A 23,560-nucleotide genomic window follows, 5' to 3' on the forward strand; every position below is an offset into this window, starting at 1 on the left:
AATATGCGGAACGTGTGCTTTACCTACAGTATCACTACATTAACTATTCAGTGAAACAACCAACTATACACTAATAATACAAGGGATTCAGGAATAAAAAACATGTTGGAAAATAAAATAGTATGACAGCAGCAAGTACCTTAAATAAGGACAGTAATGGATGATGAGGGGGAGTCCAGGGATTATCTGTCAAATTATCCGTGCATGTACATGTCATGTTTTGATGAGTCTCCTCACTCCTGATTTCTGTTTTCTGTGCTGTATTCTAATCAGTGAAGGCAAGCGAGGGAATGTAGCACTGTGTAATCCAATAGGGATTGATTTTAATCAAGATAATGTCCCTGCTTGTCTCATTACAATTTTAGAGCGGCACGAAATGGGCAAAGATCATTTACTAAACGTGCTGGAGGCCTGTTTGGGGTAAAACTGTTTAACATGAGCATAACTAGTCAAAGTCTTTATTACCCGTTTGTTTTTATAGTCGCTTTAGTCAACAGAAAACCACTCCCCCCCCAAAAAAAAAACTTGTTAATGTTACTGATAAAACCAAAGGAGCAGCAGGGATGGAGGGATGTACCACTTTAAATGCAAAGGGATGTTTTCAAATACACCACAGTTTCATTTAATTGGGATGTGCCATTACTTTGCCACAGCTGCCCCTCTGTTTGGTCTTCACATAAAGACATATCACCTTTCAGTTCCGAGCCTGGTAAATCTGAGTAGATTAACTTTTGTGGCTTATGCTGCGTTTTGTGCTGATAGGTATATGATTTATCGGTGTTAGACCAAGAGGCGCTACAACCCCTATTAACACGAACAGGGCACATATGTCATTAAATTTAAAGGATAGGTTCAGATTTTTCAAGTCTATCTTAATACAAGAGGGACATTTAGGTATACCAAGAAGTGTAATTTTGGAAAATACCTGCTTCATTTGTCTGACTCTGACTGCTGGGGGCTCATATCAGCTTTAGCTCATGTTTCAGGACTGCATGCTGATTCTGTCCCCCTTTGCTTATTAGAGTTACTTTAGGAAGGAATAGCAGGGCTGCTGTTGCTTTTGAGTAAACATGAGGTTACAGCTTCAGAAAATGTTAGTGAGAATTTGGTGCTTTTATAAATCTGGGGGGAGTTTACATCCTATATCCTACAGTTGAAACATTTTGTATTCTATATTTCAATTTTTTTTAGACCCATTATTTCTGAATGTAATTCAGTGGAGAAGGCCTTGATACAGCATTTAGATCATGTTGGGAAATACATTTGAACACTTTACAAGCCACTAATCTCAGAGAAAGTTTCCTGGAAAAATAATAATAGTACTAATTATAGAAAAAACCAAAACAGTACGTGCAATATGTGCAGTGAAATGTGGGGGCAGGATACTCGAGGATGTGCTAAAAGGCTAACGTGCAACAATAATAATAATGAGAATAAAAGAAAGTCTTATGAATAAACAGTTATTTACACACTCATTCCCCAGAGATATACTTGACTAAGTGATTTCAAGAGAGACGCTGTTGATGCTGGATGTATTAGAAAAGTAAAATTCACACTAACATCATTGTTATTCTTCTGAAGCACTTCCACCACGTTCGTGTATCTCGTGTGAAGCGGAAAGTATTGGGGCTCTATCCTGTTGCCATGGTGAGGATGAGCATTACATCTCACAAAAGCAACACCTTCACAGGCTCCATAGGTGAGCTACTGTATGTGTAGTACCTGTTAAGCATGCTGCCACAGCGTATTGGATATGTTTCCTTTTGTGATCCTCACACGTTTAACCTGTTCCAGCTTGAACTGAAAATTCACACTTGTCCCCAAGGTGTCAGATTGTATAAAAGAAGAGGACGTAGCCACCATGATGTAACCCATTGGTTTGTGGACTACTGGTTTGAAGCCTTGAGTTTAGCATTTTGGCTGTCCCCATCTTGGTTTTTTGGAGCCAAAAGTGAGCATATTTGGACGAGAGGGTGGAGCTGAGGAGCGCCAAGCTAAAAGCCAAGTTACCGTTGCACTAGCTTGGTTAGCAAGGTGCATCTGTAATTCATGCTAACTGATATTAATTGGGATGCTAATTTTGACCTGCAAAAATAGACTTAAAATAAAATTTACTTACTGGAAAAAACAGTTTTAGGATGAAAACACCCAAAATCAAGTTCACAGCTATTTAAATGTTCACATTGCCATGGATAAGCATTGCTATGCCTCTGCCCTGAATGACAGGTCTCTGTGGTAGCAACTGTGGTAGCTGTGCCCTAAAGCATAGTCTGCTTTATCGTTTATTTTAAAATAAATGAGACCATAATTTACAACTGAACATCATGCTCATTAAACTCATTAGGACAATGTTTATTGAGGTAATACATCAAGGCAGAAGTAGTTCTCATAGACTTCTATTAGACTTCTTTTTGCAACCAGTGGAGTCGTCCCCTGCTGGCCATTAGAAAGAATGCAAGTTTAAGGCACTTGCACATTTTCAGGTCCGGAGGTTGCTGCTTGATTACATTGTAAGGTTGCCTTTCTCCCTTTTCACTAAACCCTGTTCCCAAAATTAACATTGTTTGTGTCTGCTTAATCCTTAATTTCAGTGTAACGTGTTAGTTTATTTGATACTTTATCATTTGACATAGGCCTGTTTAGTGGTTTTATGGGGTTCATAGCGTTTTTGCTATGGTTCTGCCTGTGATGTGGGGAGTAGATCAGCTGCTCACCAGCTTAATCAAGGTCAGCTTAAACACAGGTTTGCCTCATTAGGTCCTTTCAGCAGGGAGGGGCTGGCACTCCTAAGGTGGAGGTAAGATAGTTTTGCAGTGAATGACATTTTTACAATATGTAAATCATATCAATCATCAATGTGTATATCTTATTGTTGTGGGTGCTCATGTATGTATAAATAGTAATGTCAGCAGTAACTGTTTTATCTAAATGTAATTGTATTTGCAAATACAGAGTGTTAATGTTAATGAATCTTTCAGTTTAGCTCGCCCTATAATAACCTGTGCAGGTGATAGGTTCTAATTAGGTGAGGCTGAGAGGTTCAACGTGCCTTCAGAAGAAGGGGAAGATAGAAAGGACTTGGCAGCTTGCTGTGAGGTTGCCATTTTAGTTGTTTGTTATTTTGCTTCAGTTTAATTCATTTTTTTTGTATTTTCCTGAGTTTCAGTTTTGTGCTCTTTAAGTTGTTTTGTTAATAAACACCACTGTTCTTGCACTTCTCAAGCGTCCTGTCCAGCTCAAAACTCTTGTGTTAAAGCTCCGGTCGCCCACCACTTCATCGGCCTTTGCAAAAGGTGGTGGTGTGACATTTGGTGTCAGAAGTGGGATTTCTTTTTCCGTCTCTGAAGCTGGAGAACCAGAAGAAGCCAAGTCACCCCAACACTAGGAGTGTGAAGAAGGCCATGCTGAGTGACCAGGGGAAAGCCTTACAGTATGACCCAGAGGTACTGGTAAGCGACCAGGGGGTCGTGGAGGACCAGGCCATGGGTGGAAATGATGGTGGTCACAGGGGTCCTGACCAAGGAGGCTTTGACCAGCTTTATGCCTTGATTCGGAGGCAGATGCAAGCGCAGGAGAGAAAGGACTTGGCAGCTTGCTGTGAGGTTGACTTTTTATCTGTTATTTTGACTTAGTTTTTTCTTTTTATTTTCCCAGTTTTGACTGTGTGTTGGAAAACTAACGGGAAAACCTCAAATGCAATTATCTTTTTCTATTTAGAAAATCCCTTAGTGACATTTGTTGACATGTTCTTGCATTAAGTTTTAACAAATAACTAAAACTGGCAACAATATTGGAAAGTATTCAGCGAAACACAGCCGTCCTATGACTGGTGATTGTTACCAAACACAGAAACAGACGCATGCATCACCGGTTTGCCATGAAGACAGAAAATCAGTCTGGCAATCAGGACATCACTTGATACCTAAACCTAAGGGAGCTCTCATCTGTGCCCAAACTGTGGGTGTATAAGTCAACAAACTGCTGATTTATTTAGCAGATCAAGAGGAACAGAGTCGAAAATCATGATTGCAGCTGACAAAGAAAGAAACGGCACTGACAGAGGAACAATGGTCATAAATTAACCAACCAGCATAAACGAATCAGAGGCTTTATAACAAAAGAACCAAACAAAAGCTGAATATATAATGTTATGGTATTTTCTGCATGTTCATTTCTAATAGTCAAGCAAAAAATATGTCATGATGACATTAGCTGTTATGCATAATGGTTCTGTAGTCTAACAAAAGTATTAGATGCTATTTAAACTGCTGTATTGTTAATGTGACCTGATACACCTGATACTTGATGACCTAATGACAGATAATACACACACACATTTAGTTGGATAGTTATATGAGTAATTCCCATGATGTTCAAGTCTCTTTGAATGTATCGTATGGCTGTCTCTTTGCCTCCGGCAGCTCTCAACTGCTTCAACACATTTATGGATCATCACTTTGATGGAACATTATACACTCTTCAAAATGAGGGTCACAAAACGTTTTGACATTGATTGCCATTGATGATATTACCAGCACAATATGACCAAGGCTTTGATAAAAGAATGTGAATGTTAAGAGGAAACAATGTTACTGTAAATGCTATAGTAATAAAGGATGAGGATATTATATTTCATCTTAATGGCTTCTAGAAATAAAGCTTAGAGCTTACTGAAATGCAGCATTTCTGCTGTAATAAAATACAATACTTAAAAACAGTAGGAAAAAACAATGACAGTTTTGGAGTTAGTATTATAGGAACAGCACTTACTGTTATACTTATAATACAATTTGTATTACAGGTAAAAAATATTGACCTGATGATGGCATTAGAATATCAAAACCTTTTGTGCCGATCCATCTATTAAATGTTGAGATATTTCACTGATTAGTGAAGACTTTGACCTGCTGGCGGCACAAGAGGGAAATTGGGATTCATCCTCTGTGCACCATCGACGTCTGTACAAAACTTCATGGCAATCTGACAGATGAGATATTTCAGGCTGAAACAAAGAGAACCAACTGATTGACATTGTCGTCCCTAAACCCATGCTGCTAGCATAAAAGTACACAAAATGTCAAGGAATCAGAGTAATTGTAACTCTACACCTTCAGTATTTGCACAACCACTCTCAAGAACTGCTTCATAGACAGTACACATAAAACGTAATCCTCCAGCATTTCCTGAGGTCATGGATTATGTTAATGTCATATGTGGAAATAACACCTCGGCAATGCTTCCAGTTAGTGTAAACAAGTGACTCAATGGTACTTATTTGTTATCCAGATGAAGCCGCCTACACCCTATATGGGGTCTTTGTCTTTCTGTGGTGTAAATATTGTCAAACAAAGCGAATATTGGCAGAGGAGCAACCTTGGGGCCACATCATGTTCTTCTATCTCTTTCCATCAGTTTTGTGCTTTCAGTAAAATGACGCAAGACAGTATTCTTCACTTCTTTCATGTTCACTCCTATTCAGCTCTGTTCAATACAGTTGAATTTAATTCAGTTAGACTCTATTCACTTTATTGCATGCCATAACATACATTTCACAACATCAGATTTAACCTCTCCAGTGCCTCTTGTCATGCACGTTTTAGCTCTCTCCCTGCTCCAACACAGCTGATTCAAATGATCAACTCATTCCAGGAATTCCTGAAGCTGCTTGATAACGAGCTGATCATTGAAATCAGCTGTGTTGCAGCAGGAAGGGATCCAAAACATGCAGGAGAATGGATAATCCAGGGCTGCATCTCATGTCGCTTATTTGATAGCTCCTCGGTCCTCGGCTCATCGAGGAGCTATAGTCAAGGATACACGAGAGCAGCCTTCCCGGAAGCCGTGCAGCTGACGTATTCATGTGACTCTTCACATGGTCCGTTCATGCCACCTGGGAATATGATTACGTTGTTTTTCCGACTGCCAGCGTTCATGTGCTTCACTGTCTATGTGTGTTCTTCTTCTGTTATATTGGCGTTTGGCATAACAACTTGTTGCATGACTGCCACCAACTGTTGGGCATAGCCTAGAGCATCAGGGGCCTGTTTCACAAAACCAAGATAAGGGATTAAGCCGGGATTTATCAGTTATCCTGGATTTATATATTCTCCTTTTGTGAAACAGGCCCTAGGTGTGTGAAAACATGGAGGCCACAATAACAAAGATTTGCTGCTGTTTTCTTATGCAAGCGCCTACTTGACTTGAATTGGTTTACTTGTTACTGGTAATAGCACACAACTTGTATAAGTAATTTAAGTTATTCTGTTGAAACCAATGGACGACTACAACCTAAATTGACAGCACATTGTGGACATTGGCAAAATATATTACATGCATGCGTGAATTTTCTATATTTAGGAAAAGTTTCTCACCCTTCAACACATTTGAACGATCGTCAAGTTGTCAACAACGCGTCCCCAACCTGGAAACTCTAGCCCCAGTTTCCCGCCTCTGATTCCCACATGAAGTGAGGTGAATGATGACGTTTTCACTGGTAAAAATGTTTTTCTGATGCCCATGAACGCATGGAAAGGAAAGGACGTCTCATCACTCTAAAACAAATTTGCTCTTTGCCTCTCTCCTCCCATGATTTCGTCGCGTCTCTCCCGTGCCTCCTCGGTGGGAGGGACTAAGACGCGAGGAAGGGAGGCAAGTGGAGGACTCGAGGAGGCAATTTAAGGGCTATGAGATGCACCGCAGGAGATGTTTGGGACAAGTTAGTACTTTAGAAGAGATGAGTGATATTTATTTTCTCAATAATGGAGTTACTTTTTTTTATTTAATTTTGTTATTTTGGATCACAGATTGCACCTTTTAAAGGTACCCTACAGTCTTTGACCACTAGTGGTGCTATGGAGCAGTTTCGACGAATGAGTCCCTGATTTGTCTTATCTTTTGCCCTACAGGCAAATGAATGAGGACACACGTCAAAAACAAGCACTTGCGCCACTCTCACAGTTTTCGATGACATCTCGCCCTTGTTCCTACAGTACAGAGTTGATTTGATTTAGTGCTTTGAGCGTCTGCCAAATAAATGTAATGTAATGTAATGCTTTGATACTATGCACCCTTTATTTTTTACATTGCGTATTTTGCATTTCAGTATACCTCAAGGTCAGATCCCACTGTATTCTTCCCATCTCAAAACAAATGAAGACACATGACCGTAACACAGAGATTAAAGCTTCTTCTCTAAATTACTCATGACAAAAAACACCCCAAGGACAAGTGGTCACATTTAAGTCACTTGTTGTGACTTATGGTTCACTTTCTCATTAAACTGCACATCTTGTACTGTAAGTGTCATCGTGCTGCAACTCTCCCTCTTTGAAGTAATGGGGCCCTTGACTAAGTCTGTTTCCTTGATAAATGTATTGAATTTCATTCTGGGAAATTGCCACAGCTATTAGTTCTTTATTTTTTATTTCTCCCCAAAATGAGAAAAACATAGTGGTAAAAGAGGCAAGAGCATCATTTGTCTGTTTGCGCATATCTTACTGCTGCTGTTGTAACTCGGAAACCTCTCCAGAGAAGAAGAAAATACAAAATAACTCTGATTTAACATGAGTCGTGGACAGTAGGTCATATGCATAGACAGTTAAAGAAGTGGACAAAGTGACGCCATTGTTTTCTACGGAGATCAGTGAAGGACATTAGAAGCACTTTTCCGGTGATGGCTGAGCGTTACTGCACAGCCTCCAACTGAGCTCGAAGACGTAGATGTGATGTGAGCAACCTGTTGGAAGTCTTCTGGTGGCTGTGCCAAGAGAAATCTCAATCATTCCGAATCTTGCAGAGACGGAGAGTGTAGGTATATGTAAGGCGATAACATAGGCACAGGCTAATTATTGCTAACTAAAATGCTAGTTAACATTAGTAATTAAACTTAAACAGCTAAAGTAAGTCGAAACTGCCTGCGAGCTTCTCCTGTACTGTACGGTAATTCCTCTACTGTGCAACAGTAAGTCACGTGGTTATGACGCAATCGTTAGCCTATTTTTAGAAAAATGTCTGCTATGGGGCCATAACGTGAGATACAAGGTAATGGAGCCTTTTGTACATTGTCGTGTTTCTTCAGAAATAAACAATGGACAAATAGTCTTGAAACGCTTCAGATGTAAAGTTATTCGCTGTCAAAGTGGCGCCAAAATGAATGGCAGTCAATGGGATGCTAACGGCGGGTGATGGCTTGATAGCAACAAAATGGCTCCATAGGAGCTACGCTTTGTGGACGCTCGCTTACCCCCTTGGTCATATGAGGGGGAATGCTCTCCTCCCTGTTAGTAAAATGACCAAAATGCATGCCCCTTGTAAACCTGCTATCCCCCCTCCAGGGAGGGGTTGTTTAGTTGAATATTTTAGTCTAGACTGCCTGACTCATTGATCTGTTATTTGGCTGAGGTTTGTGCAAGTTGGCATCTATGGCCTCAACCATTGCTCTGAAAGATCAGTGCTGTGTATTGATAAATCCACGGTGCTGTCCATGGTGCTGAAGTAGCAAACGGATTTGTTATTGCGACTTTCGTCCCTTCTGTACATTTTGTCTTGGATCTATAATATTCTCTAAACTAGCTGGGGATGGTACTAAAAAATACAGAACCAAAAGAGTCGTTCGTGGGGCGGTTAGCTAGTCACGGATGAACTGTGGTGGTTGCTTGTCAAAATGTCTTTGACATTTGTTGTAATATAACTCTAAAGTTGATCAAACACAAGCAGCAAAATAAAAATTTAGTGTGCTAGTTTGTTTATTTACACTTCGACCCAGTAGGTGGTGCTTGAAGAAGGAGGCAGCCATAATCACAGAAAACTGGAGTCAGTGGTAACCAAAACTAGACTAACAATGAATCACTTTCAATGCAACTCAGGGAAACTTAAAATTTACAACCTTTTATACTCAAAGGATATAATTAATAAGAGAAACTTCAATAGCTATTCCTGCATTATTTTTTGTTTGAGATTCAGACACATGATGAAGGCTGGGGTCTGAAAAATTACATCCGCAAGCTTCTGCATGCTGTTTTATTCCTCAAATGCTGTCCTTTGTTGCAGAGAATCTGTTGAAATCAGTTTTACCAGCATGTCGGCTGTACAGTGGCTCTAAGGTTGACGACATGACAGTATCAGAATGATTCCTTGTGAGGCGTTGTGAGTGCAGGAACCTTGTGACCTTGTGTCACTATTAAAGCCATATTTCATTTTCTTGTTTTACACCTCCAAATAAGACCAAAGGACTCTTTTTCAAAAAATAAATGTTTATAGGAACATAAACATAAAAGTCAGTCCAAAACACAAACTCAACAATAGATATATACATTCAAATGCAAAACACAGAACTGAACAAGAAAATACAGACAAAACAAGACACAGACCAATACAATAAAGCTTTCTTAAATTACAAGTGATGATTGACAGTGTCAATTTGAGATATCAATGTAGCCTTTAACCTTGGTCAAGCATCACCAGCACTGCGGTTGGCTGGTCGCCCACATCTGGCAGTCTGTCCAATTAATCCTCCTGTGTAACCAAGCAATCAATTCTTGGTTCAGCTCTTTTCAAACGGCACAGTCTCCCCTTTGTCCATAGAGGAAAAGGGAATATATAAATAAAAAACAGCAGGCTAAGTATTGGTTTAGTATGCACATTGTGTGTTAAGACTGTGAGGATTGACAGTAGTACTTTGAATATTTCATAGCTCCCTGAGGGTAGACATATAAACTAATTAACACACAACCATGTCTCCTAAGATTATGTTCATATACAACTAATTTGCATTAACAGCTGTATTTTATGGGAAACATTTAGTATTGGAAATGCACTGTTTTCTACCCATGCAAACAATATTCAGGCTGAACATTAACCTGTTCTCTCTCAGTATATTTCATGGTCTCCTTAAAGATGTTTAATTCACAAAATATTTAGGGCTTTTCGGCTATTTATCAGTCTAGATTATATTTGTTATAACAAATAACAGGGATTTTCTGAGAACAATTGGATGTTTTGTTTGTGTTAAGGTCAACCTCAGATTTACTTAAATTAGTTATGAATATGAATAGATTTAGTGTGCTGTGTTTTTTTAAATAAGCTTGAAAGAATACATAATTACATGCTTTGTGTTGTTTTTTTACCCATTAGGTTAAGATGACAGATTGTGTTTGATAGAGAATATTCTAAAAGAAAGATGTTTGTATTATTTTGTTTTTTGTATTTATGGCCATAAATAAATGAAAATAAATGTATCCACTAAGAGAAAATTTTTTTTTTCTGAAAGGATGATGATGATAATAATAATGTGTATACGGAAGGGTAAAACAGCTTCAATCACCATCCTGATGAAGGCAAAAGAGCAAAAAAAAAAGTTTGGTGAATATGCATGGTGTACTGGAAAAGAGTTGTGTGATGTGTTTCAATTTTGGTTTACCACTTGTATCCAGAGTGAATATATTAAGATCAAGATTAACATAAGCTATATTAAGACACTGTTGCACAGTGTTACACCATCTATCTCTGCCCCCGTCATCCTTCCATCCACCAACATCATATCTCTCATTCACTTCATCCACCCTTCTTTGTATTCATGCTGTCACTGTGTGGAGGTACTTTTGTGCTTTTTAGTATTCTCTCTGTCACTTCACTTTAGCTTCGTGCCTCTCGTCGTTTCATGTCCAGACACTTCAGTGAAGCCAAAAGGAGTAAAAAAGAGAGGATGAATAATATCTCCATTTATAAGTAAAAGAAGCAAAAGGGCCAATGTGAGCGGACTGTACTCACTGGTCCCTGTTAGAAGACACCCAGACTAGTAATCACGATAAAGATTACCAAAATAACAAGTTCTAAAACTTTAACTTTTTTTTCAAATGATTTCACTTTATTCTTGAAATAGAAAATAATAGGCTATACAAGTTTGGATATTTAGGGTCCCATGGCATGAAAATTTCATTTTATGAGTTTTTTTTTAACATTAATATGAGTTCCCCTAGCCTGCCTATGGTCCCCCAGTGGCTAGAAATGGCGATAGGTGTAAACCGAGCCCTGGGTATCCTGCTCTGCCTTTGAGAAAATTAAAGCTCAGATGGTCCAATCTGGAATCTTCCCTTTATGACGTCATAAGGGGAAAGGTTACCTCCCCTTTCTCTGCTTTGCGAGAATTACCGTGCGTTCACGGACATCGGAAAAACGTTTTTCCGAGTGAAAACGTCATCATTCACGTCCCTTCCTGTCGGAATCAGAGGTGGGAAACTCGGGCCAGATTTTGCTAACCGAGTTTCCCAGTTGGTGACGCGTTGTTGACAACTGACGTTTGATGTAGGCGAATTTGGTTCACTGAACATATTTCAATGACAATAAACTGTTTATTGTGGACAAATGCCTCTGCTGAGAAACATACACAGACATAACATGTTTCAAATTATTCATAAATAGGCCTATGTATAAAAAAAAAAAACAACACATTATCCGTGTCCTTTCCTGTTCGTTGTCCTGCAGATAACACAAACACCTGACGATGTGCTGTTTGTATGCTCGCATAAGAAAACAGCAGCAAATTATTGTAGCCTCCATGTTTTCACCAGGTTTTCACGCACCTGATGCTCTAGGCTACGCCAAACATTTGGTGGCAGTCATGCAACAAGTTGTTATGCCAAACGCCAATATAACAGAAGAAGAAGAACACGCATCCCGACCATCCTAACCATGTGAACACTGGTAGTCGGAAAAACACCGTAATCACGGAGGCGGTCCCTGTTATTCCGAGGTGGCATGAACGCGCCATTAGAACAGCCGACTGATGACAACTAATGATTCAGATGAGACTTTGCACACACACACGCAGACCTTCATCCAGCGTCTGCATTTTATTAGTCTCCATACAGACATCTTACGTGTCTTCTTAGTCACTTCTTTGTCATTATAATCTGTGATATCTTTTCTTTTATTGTTTAAAATGAAAAACCTCTGTTAAGCATCAGAGTTGCTGACACATCTGGCATCCTTGTTCATTTTGTCACAACTACAACTTGACAGTTCATATTATCCTGTCCTGACTTTTCCTTGACTCTGTACACGCACACACACACGCACGCACGCACACACACACACGCACACACACACACACACACACACACACACTTCTTCTCTATCCAAACACTGCCACCCCACAGCACTTATTTTATTAGTTTATTATCCTAATGTTCAGCCATCGTTTCCAGACAAGTAAACAAACCCCATAAGAGATGGAGGAACCAACACACCCCGAACAAAGGCCGCTCAGAATATAGGGAAGTGGTGGTAGCATAAAGGGAAATCATACAAACAGATATGTTGACAATACTGTACTCTGGGTGTCTGAGACAATGCTAAAAAAGCACACCAGCCTATTAGGAGCAGCTGAAAACATGTCATTCTTTTTTTCATTTTACAGCTGCTTGCTTGTACATGGTTGTGGTCAGGAACATACAGTAATAACAGCATAGAGGAAAAACAACTTACATAGAAAAGCCTGGGCAGCGGGTGGGAAGTGAATCTGCTGGGAAAACTGGCATATTTGTCTTATTTGGACAGCGAAAGATGACCCACATGGAAAGCATCACATTCCATCTTAAACAGCACAAATTATCTGTATTTTCTCAGACATCCTCATTTAGGATCATCCAGGCCAAACCTTAAACATCCTCCCACATTTTAGAAACCTACAGAGAGAAAACTCCACTTCCACTGTACTGATGATGAGGAGGAAACAAGGAAGGACCCAGAGTGCAGCTGTCAGTGAAGAGGTAGTGCTTTTTGGAACAAATGTTAATACATAAGATGTCTGCAATTAAAATGATGCTGAGCATGAACTAAATCACACTATGCAAACTGTTGTGTGGTGTTTTAATGTATCCAAATGTCATGAATTCCGCCTCCTGAGTTCATTTTCTGCCTCAGTTTCTGTTTTTCGCCTGTGAGTCTGTGTTTTCTGGGAGTTCCTGAACTGCCTGTCTGGTTGCCTGGCGATGAAGCTAGGCGGGAGAATCTGCAACCACCCACACCTGTGTCTCATCTGCAATATGCACACCTGGTCCTGATCATCACCTCTCCACCATTTAAGCTGTGAACTGACATCCATTCCCTGCCGGATCGTTAGCCTCACCAGTATGTTTGCTAGAGTATCAGTTAGTAAGTTTGAGAAGTTTGTTCTGCTGTTTTGTGACGTTGTGCCATTGCTAATCTGCCTGTTCCTCTGTCTGCAGTTTTGTGACCTGGAAAATTCTCTCCACCTCTGTCTGGCTGTCTGCTTCACCATCATTATTGGATCTGCATTTATCCGTCAGCCGACTCACTTCCACCCACTGCCTCACCAGCTGGACTCACTTGCTTCCACGTACAAAACCAAATAAATACTTACCTTTTTTTTCATTCTACTTACCTTGTCCTTGTCTGCTTTTGGGTTCCTGTCCTAGTGAATCGTGACACCAAAGCCTTGTTCCTAAAAACACAGCAAAACAGATTAGCTTGTGGCCGGGTTGGATCAGTGGGGAGACTAGGTGCACATATACTGAGAGGAGGTTTATGCCTCGACGCAGAAGTACAGGGTTCAAATCTGACCTGTGTTGATTTCCTGCATGTCTTCACCCTTTCTCACCTAGCTGTCCTGTCAAATTAAAGGTAGAAAAAGCCCCAAAAAATAATCTTTAAAAAAATAGATTAGCTTAACTAAATAGTTTAACAAGATTATTGGCGTGAATAAGAAAATTAGCTAGAAATTATCATTCAGAAGGCAAGTAAATTGTTGGTATAAATTGTATAATTTAGTGGCTCAAACTAATGACAGTGTCATATAAACTGTATTTGAAATGACTGGACAAAATGCTTAGAAAAGATATTGGGTTGTCCCTTTGGTTGTGTAAGCCAAATATGATCTACAGTATTTATAGTAATGCTAAAACAACTTATTTTATGGCATTTTGTATTTATTTATACAAGGAAGCCAGCACAGGAAGGTAATAATGGCTTATCTGTCAAGCATGGATGGATGAACTGTACGTTGTTTGAATACATGACATCCCTCTCCCTCACACACACACACACACACACAAACTAGTCTTAGCATGCATCCTGTATCTCATCAGTTTTTACAGTTTAATGCCACTTAATGAGTTTAAGTTAATAACTCTTGAAAGAGTTTGTGTCTTCCTCCCAGACATGACACTCACAGCAGGAAGGATGCTGTTAATATCAACCTATTATGAACTCAACATTTCAATAGTGTCCATTATATAATTCAGTTTCATGTTTAGGTTGTCATCAGGCATTGGTGGACCACACATCCCACAGATTTCAAAGGGACTTCAGTTTGAGCCAAACAGGCCTTACATTTGAAAAAATGCTTTTCAAAATGTTTTCAGAAAACTGGAATCCCAGATGAGCACTTTGGCCAAGCTCTGGTCTGATCCCTTTAAAATATATATATATATATATATATATATATATATATATATATATATATATATATATATATATATATATATACATAAATACATATACACATTTATTTTGTTTTTTTTGGTACACAACTTTTCCAAAGTCTTTCCAATTGTCTGTCCCTCCAAACATTTGTGTTGCAGATTTGAAAATAAATAAAAAATAATGATAGTTATAGTTATAGTCAAAAACTCCCAAAACAGAATTCAACAGCTCGAGGTGGCACAAAGGAAAAAGACACAGACCAAAAAAAAAGCCTCAGATTGTCAGTTTGAGGCAGTTTGTCATTGGTCAACTAGCCTAGCCATCTGGACCAATAAGATAATGGGACTGAGTGGCAGGCAAGCAGCTTGGCAGCCATTTCTGTGCACAGGGTAATCCGATTATTATCCACAACAACAGTCAGGTGTCTGCTGGTGATTTTGAAATAATCCTTCCTAACGAAGCCTAAGCAGAAGGCCTTCACAGCCCGTCAGACGTGCTCCCCCAAGAGTAGCTGAACAAATTATTTCATGATGCTGAAGTTTTTTATTAATAGCCAATGCCAAAAATGTTCATACGTGTTTTTCCCATGGTGTTAGACAGTCCAAAAAAATTAGTACTTGAAAACATTTTTTGGCAAATTGTTTTCCTGGATAATGAATGTGGTAAACAAACATCTTTATCTGAATTTATGTCCCATCTGTCTTATTTTCCTTGCCATGCTTTTAACGTTCAGGGTCACTTAATGTCCTTTAGAAAGCATTTGCTTTTCTTCCCCTCTGCATCTGCAAATTTAATTTCCTTCTGAATCATGCCACTGTCTCCTATCTTTTACCAAGGTTAAATAATGCTATTCAGTCATCCTTTCCTTTGAGACGTGTTTATAAATGTTTCCTCTGAAGCCAATCTGGTGTACCCCGCATGTTGATTCATTTGCGTTAAACTACATTCATATCCTCTTTGCTTCCAGGAATTCAAAACCACCTTTGTTGAGCTGAAAACAGGTAACCTTTACCCATGAAGGACTCTGAGTGGAGAAGATAAGAAGAAATGTACGGTCAAGTGGCATACAAAATTAACTCAGATCAGGCCTCAACATTGGCACCATTCACCAGCCAAATGCTGGTAAAATATGCAAGTGGCTGGTAGATTTGCTTTACTCACCAGCCAAAAAAACAATGGTAATCTATTGAGGTCAAATTTGAACATTCACTAGCCATTTGACTGGTGGTCGTAAAAGAAATTTGAACCCTGACTCAAATAATAGATAATTCTGACCTAGTAATTCCGCTGTCACCCACAGGCGAGAATTATGTTAATTTAAACTAGGGCTGTCAAAATAACGCGTTAATTTTGATTAATTAATCTGAGAAAAAAATAACACGTTAAAACAAATAACGCAAATTAATCCATTCCATATTGACGTTTAACCCGGAGCCATTCTAACCACCATTGGACTGTAAAATGAAGGAGGAAGACGAGAATGTGCTGCCTGGATCATTAACTGGAACATTTACTTGTAAAAATCTTCTTCCTGCCAACCCTGGCTACCGAAATCTGATGCCACTGATATGTCTGCTCATTCTCTCTGGTGCTCTGAAACAGACAGGCAACACAAACACCGCTGAATGTGACGCTAGTTAACACTATACTTGACAGCAGCTAACATTAGCCTACCGCTAGCTAGTTAACACTATACTTGACAGCAGCTAACGTTAGCCTACCGCTAGCTAGTAGCTGGATTAAACACGGTTACAATGCTGACAGCTGACGCTGAACGGTGTAAAGTTTGACTGTGTTTTACTGTAGAGGACTGTGACTCAACAGCGGGATGTAACAATCTGCAGCTGCCGAGCTGCCGTCGGAAAAACAACACAGACGGTGCGTTCAATGAAACTGGTAAACTACAGCTTCGTGGTGCATTTGAAGTTATTGTAAATGTCCTTTTCCCATCTGGTGGTTGTTTTTGTCGTTCAACAGCAATTTACTAGTGAAATAAGTTATTGTTATTGTTATACATTATTATTAAATCATTTAATTTTGACCATATGGACTTAGCAATAAACAAGCCGTTCTTTAATGTCACCAACTGTTGTTTAGTACCCTTTGTTTTCTTTTCTTTTTTTACTTTCTTAAAAAGTATCGGTTCAGGCACCGTTAATTATGTATGCCAGGGGTAGCCAACCAGTTCAGCATTAAGAGGCACAAAAAAACACGCACCATAGCAAAAAGCCACACAACACATGCACGTCCACACTACAACAGCAACAGTGACTTCCAGATCTGATGACAGTCATAATACATAGCAGTTTTCATAGTTTTGTTTTCTTACTTAGACTGACTCAGTGGGAAACCTGACAGTCTTTGTTATCCACAATCCTTTTCAGGTCTTGCTAGAACTAGGTTGTGCCACTCGAAAAGACTCTCACTCGTTTGTCACTAGAGGGGCTTTCAAATAATCTGATTCAGCAGTGAAAGGGTTAACGAGGAAGGTGATCTGTGGCAGCTTTTTTTTCCTCGGGTTGCAGAATTTGTCCTCAAAACTCTGCTGCATTATTTTTTATTTTAAAATAATTGGCAAATGTATTGGCAAGTGCATTCCATTTTTTTTTTTTACTTATCTGAAATGTTTCAAAAAGTAAAAAAAATAAATAAATAAATAAATCCACCAATAACACAGCCCCCAGCCACACAGTAAGAGCCTCAAAGCAGCAGGCAAAGAGCCGCATATGGCTCAAGAGCCACAGGTTCGCCACCCCTGATCTACATTGTAGCAATTTCAAACATTACATTGTCTGGATGGATGAATGTGGAATTGTTGTTATATCTGCTGTTATAAGAGGAATCGGACCGAAAACAGCCCTGCATTCGTTACCAGTGCAGGGGGCTGCGTTGTAGAAAGGTACGAGTGAGACAATGACTACGATCTAAAAAATCAAGTTTCAGTGAAAGATGAATATGTTTTTTCACACAGGACTCAAGTCAGTCTGGGCACAGCCTTAGCCTTTTCATTAAGGTACAGATAAATGAATTTCTCTTGCGATATGCAAGCTTATTTTTACCAGTATGACAACTTCATCTTTTAGTTAATGCAGACTGGTTGGTCTCCTTTGTGCTTTAAACTTAATTTGCAGTCCTCTTGAGAGGTTGTAATGAGGCATCTGCCTTTTCCTTCACTTCACAGCCATGTATTGTTACCAATTATGCTGGAATAACCCAGAAAGAAATGTCCCCTGAGTGAATTTGATATCTGTTGTTGATGCAGGTCAGCTGTACCCACAGATATGCAAGGTTGCTGTGTCCTTTGCATTTGAATCATTCTGATTATATAGACAAAGACACATGTCAGGTAGTGAAGGCAGCAATAAAATTGCTCCCTATCAGCTTTGAGCATATTCGCTATGTGAACAGAATGTGAACAGATGATAATGAGAGTGAAAAGCTTAAGTTTAACATCAAACCAAAGCCTGCAGTATTGAATATTCATGAACCACAGCGTGTGTACTATTTTCATTTTCATGTATTTATTTATCTCGAACAATCAACAATGTTGCAAGACAAAACAACAACAAAAAAACAAAAACAAAAATTTAAAACCCTAAAATAAAACAGAATCAGATTTTAACAAAATAAAAATATAAAAGGGATTAGTTCGAGAAGGAGCAGGCGGAAGCAAATAGCTTATTTGGTCCTGCCCCTATTTCACAAAATCAAATTGATACAAAGTAAGTAGATATGCAAATACAGCATACACTTTTTTCAGTCTTACAATAACTTAAAACAGTACAACAATATACAACAATACCTTTATATTACAATTTCGTTCCTGTATTTCGGTCTATTCATTTCTGTATTGGTCAAGTAATGATTTCTTTAATCTATTTTTGAACTGAATGATATTAAAGGAGAATTCCGGCCAATTTTTACGTTAATCTTGATCGCTATTGCTATGCGAGTACTTTCAATAGAAAGAAACCCAACCTGGATCGGTCCTAGCAAACTGGAGTTGCTGCAGCTACGTGTACAAGCGTCCTCTGAGCTAAAACGGCAGTTGTCGGGGCAAGTTTTAGAGTGCCTTTGTGCCTCTTAACAGACACAAAATGCAATTAATATGTCTGTGCCACATGAACAGGGCCCTTACGTGACAACAAGATGCATTTTCAACGGATCAACGTTTTCATTTTGTGTGTAATCGATCTGGTGTTGGTGAGTAGGAGGCTTGTCAGTGTCGATCTGTGTGGTAGTTCCCTTAGCCAGGCAAGCAGCCTTCGTCCCCCTCCCGCAGCCGACAAAAATCCCCCGAGCGCCCGGTGGTCTGGTGGATGTCCTCCAGAGGACAGATCATGCCTTCGCAGTGAAAAATTGTAGTTTATTTCCCCCTCAAAAATAGGTAATTGAGCACTGTAGTGGTTATGACCATATCAGTGACTATGTAACTACATGGAAATGGGATAAATGACGTCTGTGGCTTGCACAGTAATAGCGTTACTGAAGCCTAGCTGTAGCCTCATGCTGTGTCCTGGGAATTCAGTTGTAGCAGGAAAAGGTAAACGGTAGCGTGCAGATCAGAGCGTAGTGTGTCGTCCTTATTTATTTGAACCCGAGTACACAGACAAAGAACTAGCCTCACAAGAGTTGGAAAGAACGAGACAGACAGAGCAACAGGTAGATGAAGCAGCTGCTCCAAGCGCAAGCTAAAGCTAGCCTTCAGTAACATTATTACTGTGCAAGCCACAGACATCATTTATCCCGTTTCCATGTAGTTACATAGTCACTGATATGGTCATAACCACTACAGTGCTCAATTAACAACTTACATGTCACCATAGAAACATCACAGGTGTAAATAATAAAATGAATGATGGCTGAATTCCATTTAGCTGTTTCAGTTTCACGGTCCTGGTATTGTGCATGTTGGCTCACTGTCAGCATATGTGGCTGCATGTTTCTGTCCACGGCAATGTGACATCCATGTGATGTGTATCAGCATGTTTGAGGTTGTTGTATATGTCAGCTAATGCACAAGTAGTCAGGATAATTTTAGGTTATGTTTTTTTGTTTACCCTGAGTAAAAGTTTATGAAGCACGCTGTTTGGTTATAAAACATATCATGGAGTATACAGTATGAGCACCCAAAGGGAGAAAATAAATGTAGGTAGTTCTCTGTTGTTTCCTGCAGTATGGCTGGGCTCAGTGATGTTGTTTGTTGGTTAAATAACCTTCATCTAATTGACTGATTCCAGCCCCCTCTGATGGCCACTGTATGTAAATAAAATTAAAAAAGGAAAGGTAAATAATAAAGTGCAAATCTCGACACAGAAAAAATATGCAGCTGATTATAATGATTCTGACCTCCATAATGTGATTTTTCAGTGTGAAATGACAAGTCTTGTGTCTCTACTTTAGTATGTAGGAGGGTGTTATAACGTACAATGTGTGTAAGTGTATGTGCTTGTATGTTGGTCTCGAAAAGCCAACATACAATGACTGACTTAGTAACTAATTTCAATAACAACCACAAACTTCCACTGTTTTGTACACAAATAAATATAAAGTCAGTCCTGCAAGGTGTGAAACCTAAACAGTAGATGGATAAGCTCTACAGAAACAGACTCTCACAGAGCAATGCAGAACAGATCAGGTGACAAATTGGTGTTTAACACTTCAGGAAAGCAACATAATTCTTCCGCAGCAGCACGCTCGAGAGAGAGACTGAACTGTGCATTGTTTAAATACTTTATCTCAGCTGTCTTAATTCAGTTCACTGGAAAACATCTCTTTTTTAGTAAATATGACAGTGTTTCCACATTATTTCAGAAAGGCAGAGAGGGAAGCAGACGTCTGCTGTTTTCCCCCTCTCAAAAGAATGATGTATTTTTCTTAGTGCACACTCTTAAAGCAAGGTCACAATGAACTGTTCAGCTATGACAACAATTTTGTGGTTTTATTTTTTTTTTTGCTAATAAATATATAGTGCTGTTATCTGCAGCATTACAATAAACCTTTTTTAGATAGAGATTCATATGAGTGCCTAAATCAATGCTGCAGCAAACATGAACCAAGAATAGAAGAAAGTGCCTGAAGAGAAGAAGGCAGTTACTTCAGTGTTTTATTTATTCAACAGCTGTATAGTTAGGACTTTTTCTGCAGGCCTTTTAAATTGTCATTTGATAATTGCTATTATAAAAATGTCAATTATAGCCACTTTAAGTAAAGGATCTGAATAGTTTTACAACTGGCAGAGGATTAGCGTAAGTAATCCACAAGGCTATGTGGTAAAAAAAAAAGGCTGCAGGAACATGCTGTATATTAGACACATTGCCTGAACCAAAGCAACACTAAATGTGTATATGAAGACAAATCTGATCACATTCACGACTGTTCATCTGCAAACTGTATACTGACACGTAGTGTTGTTTTTGTCAACGAAAATTATGACTAAATATCGGTGTCAACGAACCTTTATCACATGACGAAAACGAGACGCAACGTAAATGCTGGTCATGTGACGATGACTATAATTAAATGTATAATGCAATATTGTTGACGAATAAAAACGAGACTAAATGTGGTTTCCAAAATTAAAACTATGCTAAAATGTCTCTTCATTTTCGTTGACCAAAACAAGACGAGACGAAATGATATAACACAGGAACCTGTGGCTCTTGAGCCATATGCGGCTCTTTGCCTGCTGCTTTGAGGCTCTTACTGTGTGGCTGGGGGCTGTGTTATTGGTGGATTTATTTTATTTTTATTTTTTTTTACTTTTTGAAACATTTCAGATAAGTACAAAAAAAAATGTAATGCACTTGCCAATACATTTGCCAATTATTTTAAAATAAAAAATAATGCAGCAGAGTTTTGAGGACAAATTCTGCAACCCGAGGGAAAAAAAGCTGCCACAGATCACCTTCCTCGTTAACCCTTTCACTGCTGAATCAGATTGTTTGAAAGCCCCTCTAGTGACAAACGAGTGAGAGAGTCTTTTCGAGTGGCACAACCTAGTTCTAGCAAGACCTGAAAAGGATTGTGGATAACAAAGACTGTCAGGTTTCCCACTGAGTCAGTCTAAGTAAGAAAACAAAACTATGAAAACTGCTATGTATTATAACTGTCATCAGATCTGGAAGTCACTGTTGCTGTTGTAGTGTGGACGTGCATGTGTTGTGTGGCTTTTTGCTATGGTGCGTGTTTTTTTGTGGCTCTTAATGCTGAACTGGTTGGCCACCCCTGATATAACATTATTCGTCTTGTTTAGTCGCGTTATTATTATTCGGGTCGCACTGCGCAGACGCAGGCGACGTTACTTCCTCAAGCCCTGTCGCGGCATTATTTAATTTAGAAGATGCAGCGGTGAGTTAGAGAGTGAGACGAGCGTAAACGACAACAAACTAAATTAAGTCTGACACAGAGAAAGGGACCGTGGCCGGCCAGCTGGAGTTCGTCTTTGGGAGAAAAAGAATAAACGGCATTTGGAAAAACTTTCGTTACATAGAAGTGGAAAAGAAAACTGAATGTGTTGTGGAAAAAGATGGGGAGAAATGCGGCCACAAAATCATAGGAAAAAACACCACGAACCTTAAGAGACATCTCAAGCCATTCCATAATGAAACTGAGTTAAGTCAAGACATTAACGTAACGTTACTTTCTATTTTAGAAAGCTAATGCCATGAGGCTGTGGTTATTGTGTCTCATTTTAACGTTAGCTTTAGACATTAGCCACTGGAGCTGAAAACAACTGAGACAAACGTGTGTTTATGTGTGTGTGTGTGTGTGTGTGTGTGTGTGTGTGTGTGTGTGTGTGTGTGTGTGTGTGTGTTTGCGTGTGTGCGTGCGTGCACGAGGGTTCTTAGTTCCTGCCTGACTAACGTGTGTACTAAGCATCCCTTGTTGGCCAACATTTTGGTTTTGTCTATACTACTAGGTACTTATACTATATTGACTGGATTAAATAGAATTGCATTACTAAAAAGAGACTAAAATACAATTTTCATTGACTAAAACTAGACTAAATGTCATCAATTTTCATCGACTAAAACTAGACTAAAATGTCATCAGTTTTCGTCGACTAAAACTAGACTAAAATAGTCATGGATAATTCTGACTAAAATAAGACTAAAATGCTCAAACTTTTAGTCGACTGAAACTTGATTAGACTAAAAAGAGTATGAACGTGACTAAAACTAATAAAAACTAAAATGACAGCTTGACACAAAGACTAGACTAAAACTAAAATGAAAACAGCAACAACACCAAAAACAACACTACTGACACGTGTACAAAATCTATTCCACTCGTATTTACATCTGTGCAAATATAGTTACAGTCATTTTAGCAGAGTCATCAGAGCCAATAAAGTTGATTTAAGTGGTTGGCTTGGCTCCATTTAGTCCCACAGAGACATAACTCCTCTCCTGTGTATACCATTTTATTTAATTCTACAATCCCAACAGTTCCTGGCAGTGTTTTAATATCCCTTTGTGTTGTAATACTGTTTACTGCTCTGTAAACTCCAAACCTTCCAAATAATGTGTCATCTGCTCCAACAACATCCCTTTGCATTTTATGTTTGTGTATCCATGGAAACAACAACTCTGCAATCCCCTAAGCTCCTTTCTTCTTTTACTAATATGAGGTACAGTTTTGGCACCTTTGCATTGCATGCATGTCACAGCAGTTTTCACACACACACACACACACACACACACACACACACACACACACACACAGCAGCAAATTCCACACACACATTTCCTGACAGGATTTCCAGACAAAGCTGAAAGGAAGCGCTGCCAGCACCTCATCTCATGTTGACAGATCTGTCAACATGTCAGTCAGTCCTGTGGCTGATTGGAGCTGATTGGAGCTGATACTGAGGAGAGATAGAAATCCTGACAGAAAGCCTGGATATATTTTTGCCAGGTAGCTACGTCAATTTCAATCAAAACATACTTTCATTACCTTGCCACTCTCTTCTGCACGTTCTTTCACTTCCTGATCATATACTGTGTGACCTTGACATTTAGCAAAGCATTAAGAGATATTAAATCCAGCAAAACATGGGACTTTTGTGCTCCATGTTGATATGTGCAGTCATTCCCTCTGAATAAGTCACTGCATG

Source organism: Sander lucioperca, chromosome 15, assembly GCF_008315115.2.
Source record: "Sander lucioperca isolate FBNREF2018 chromosome 15, SLUC_FBN_1.2, whole genome shotgun sequence".
Taxonomy (NCBI): domain Eukaryota; kingdom Metazoa; phylum Chordata; class Actinopteri; order Perciformes; family Percidae; genus Sander; species Sander lucioperca.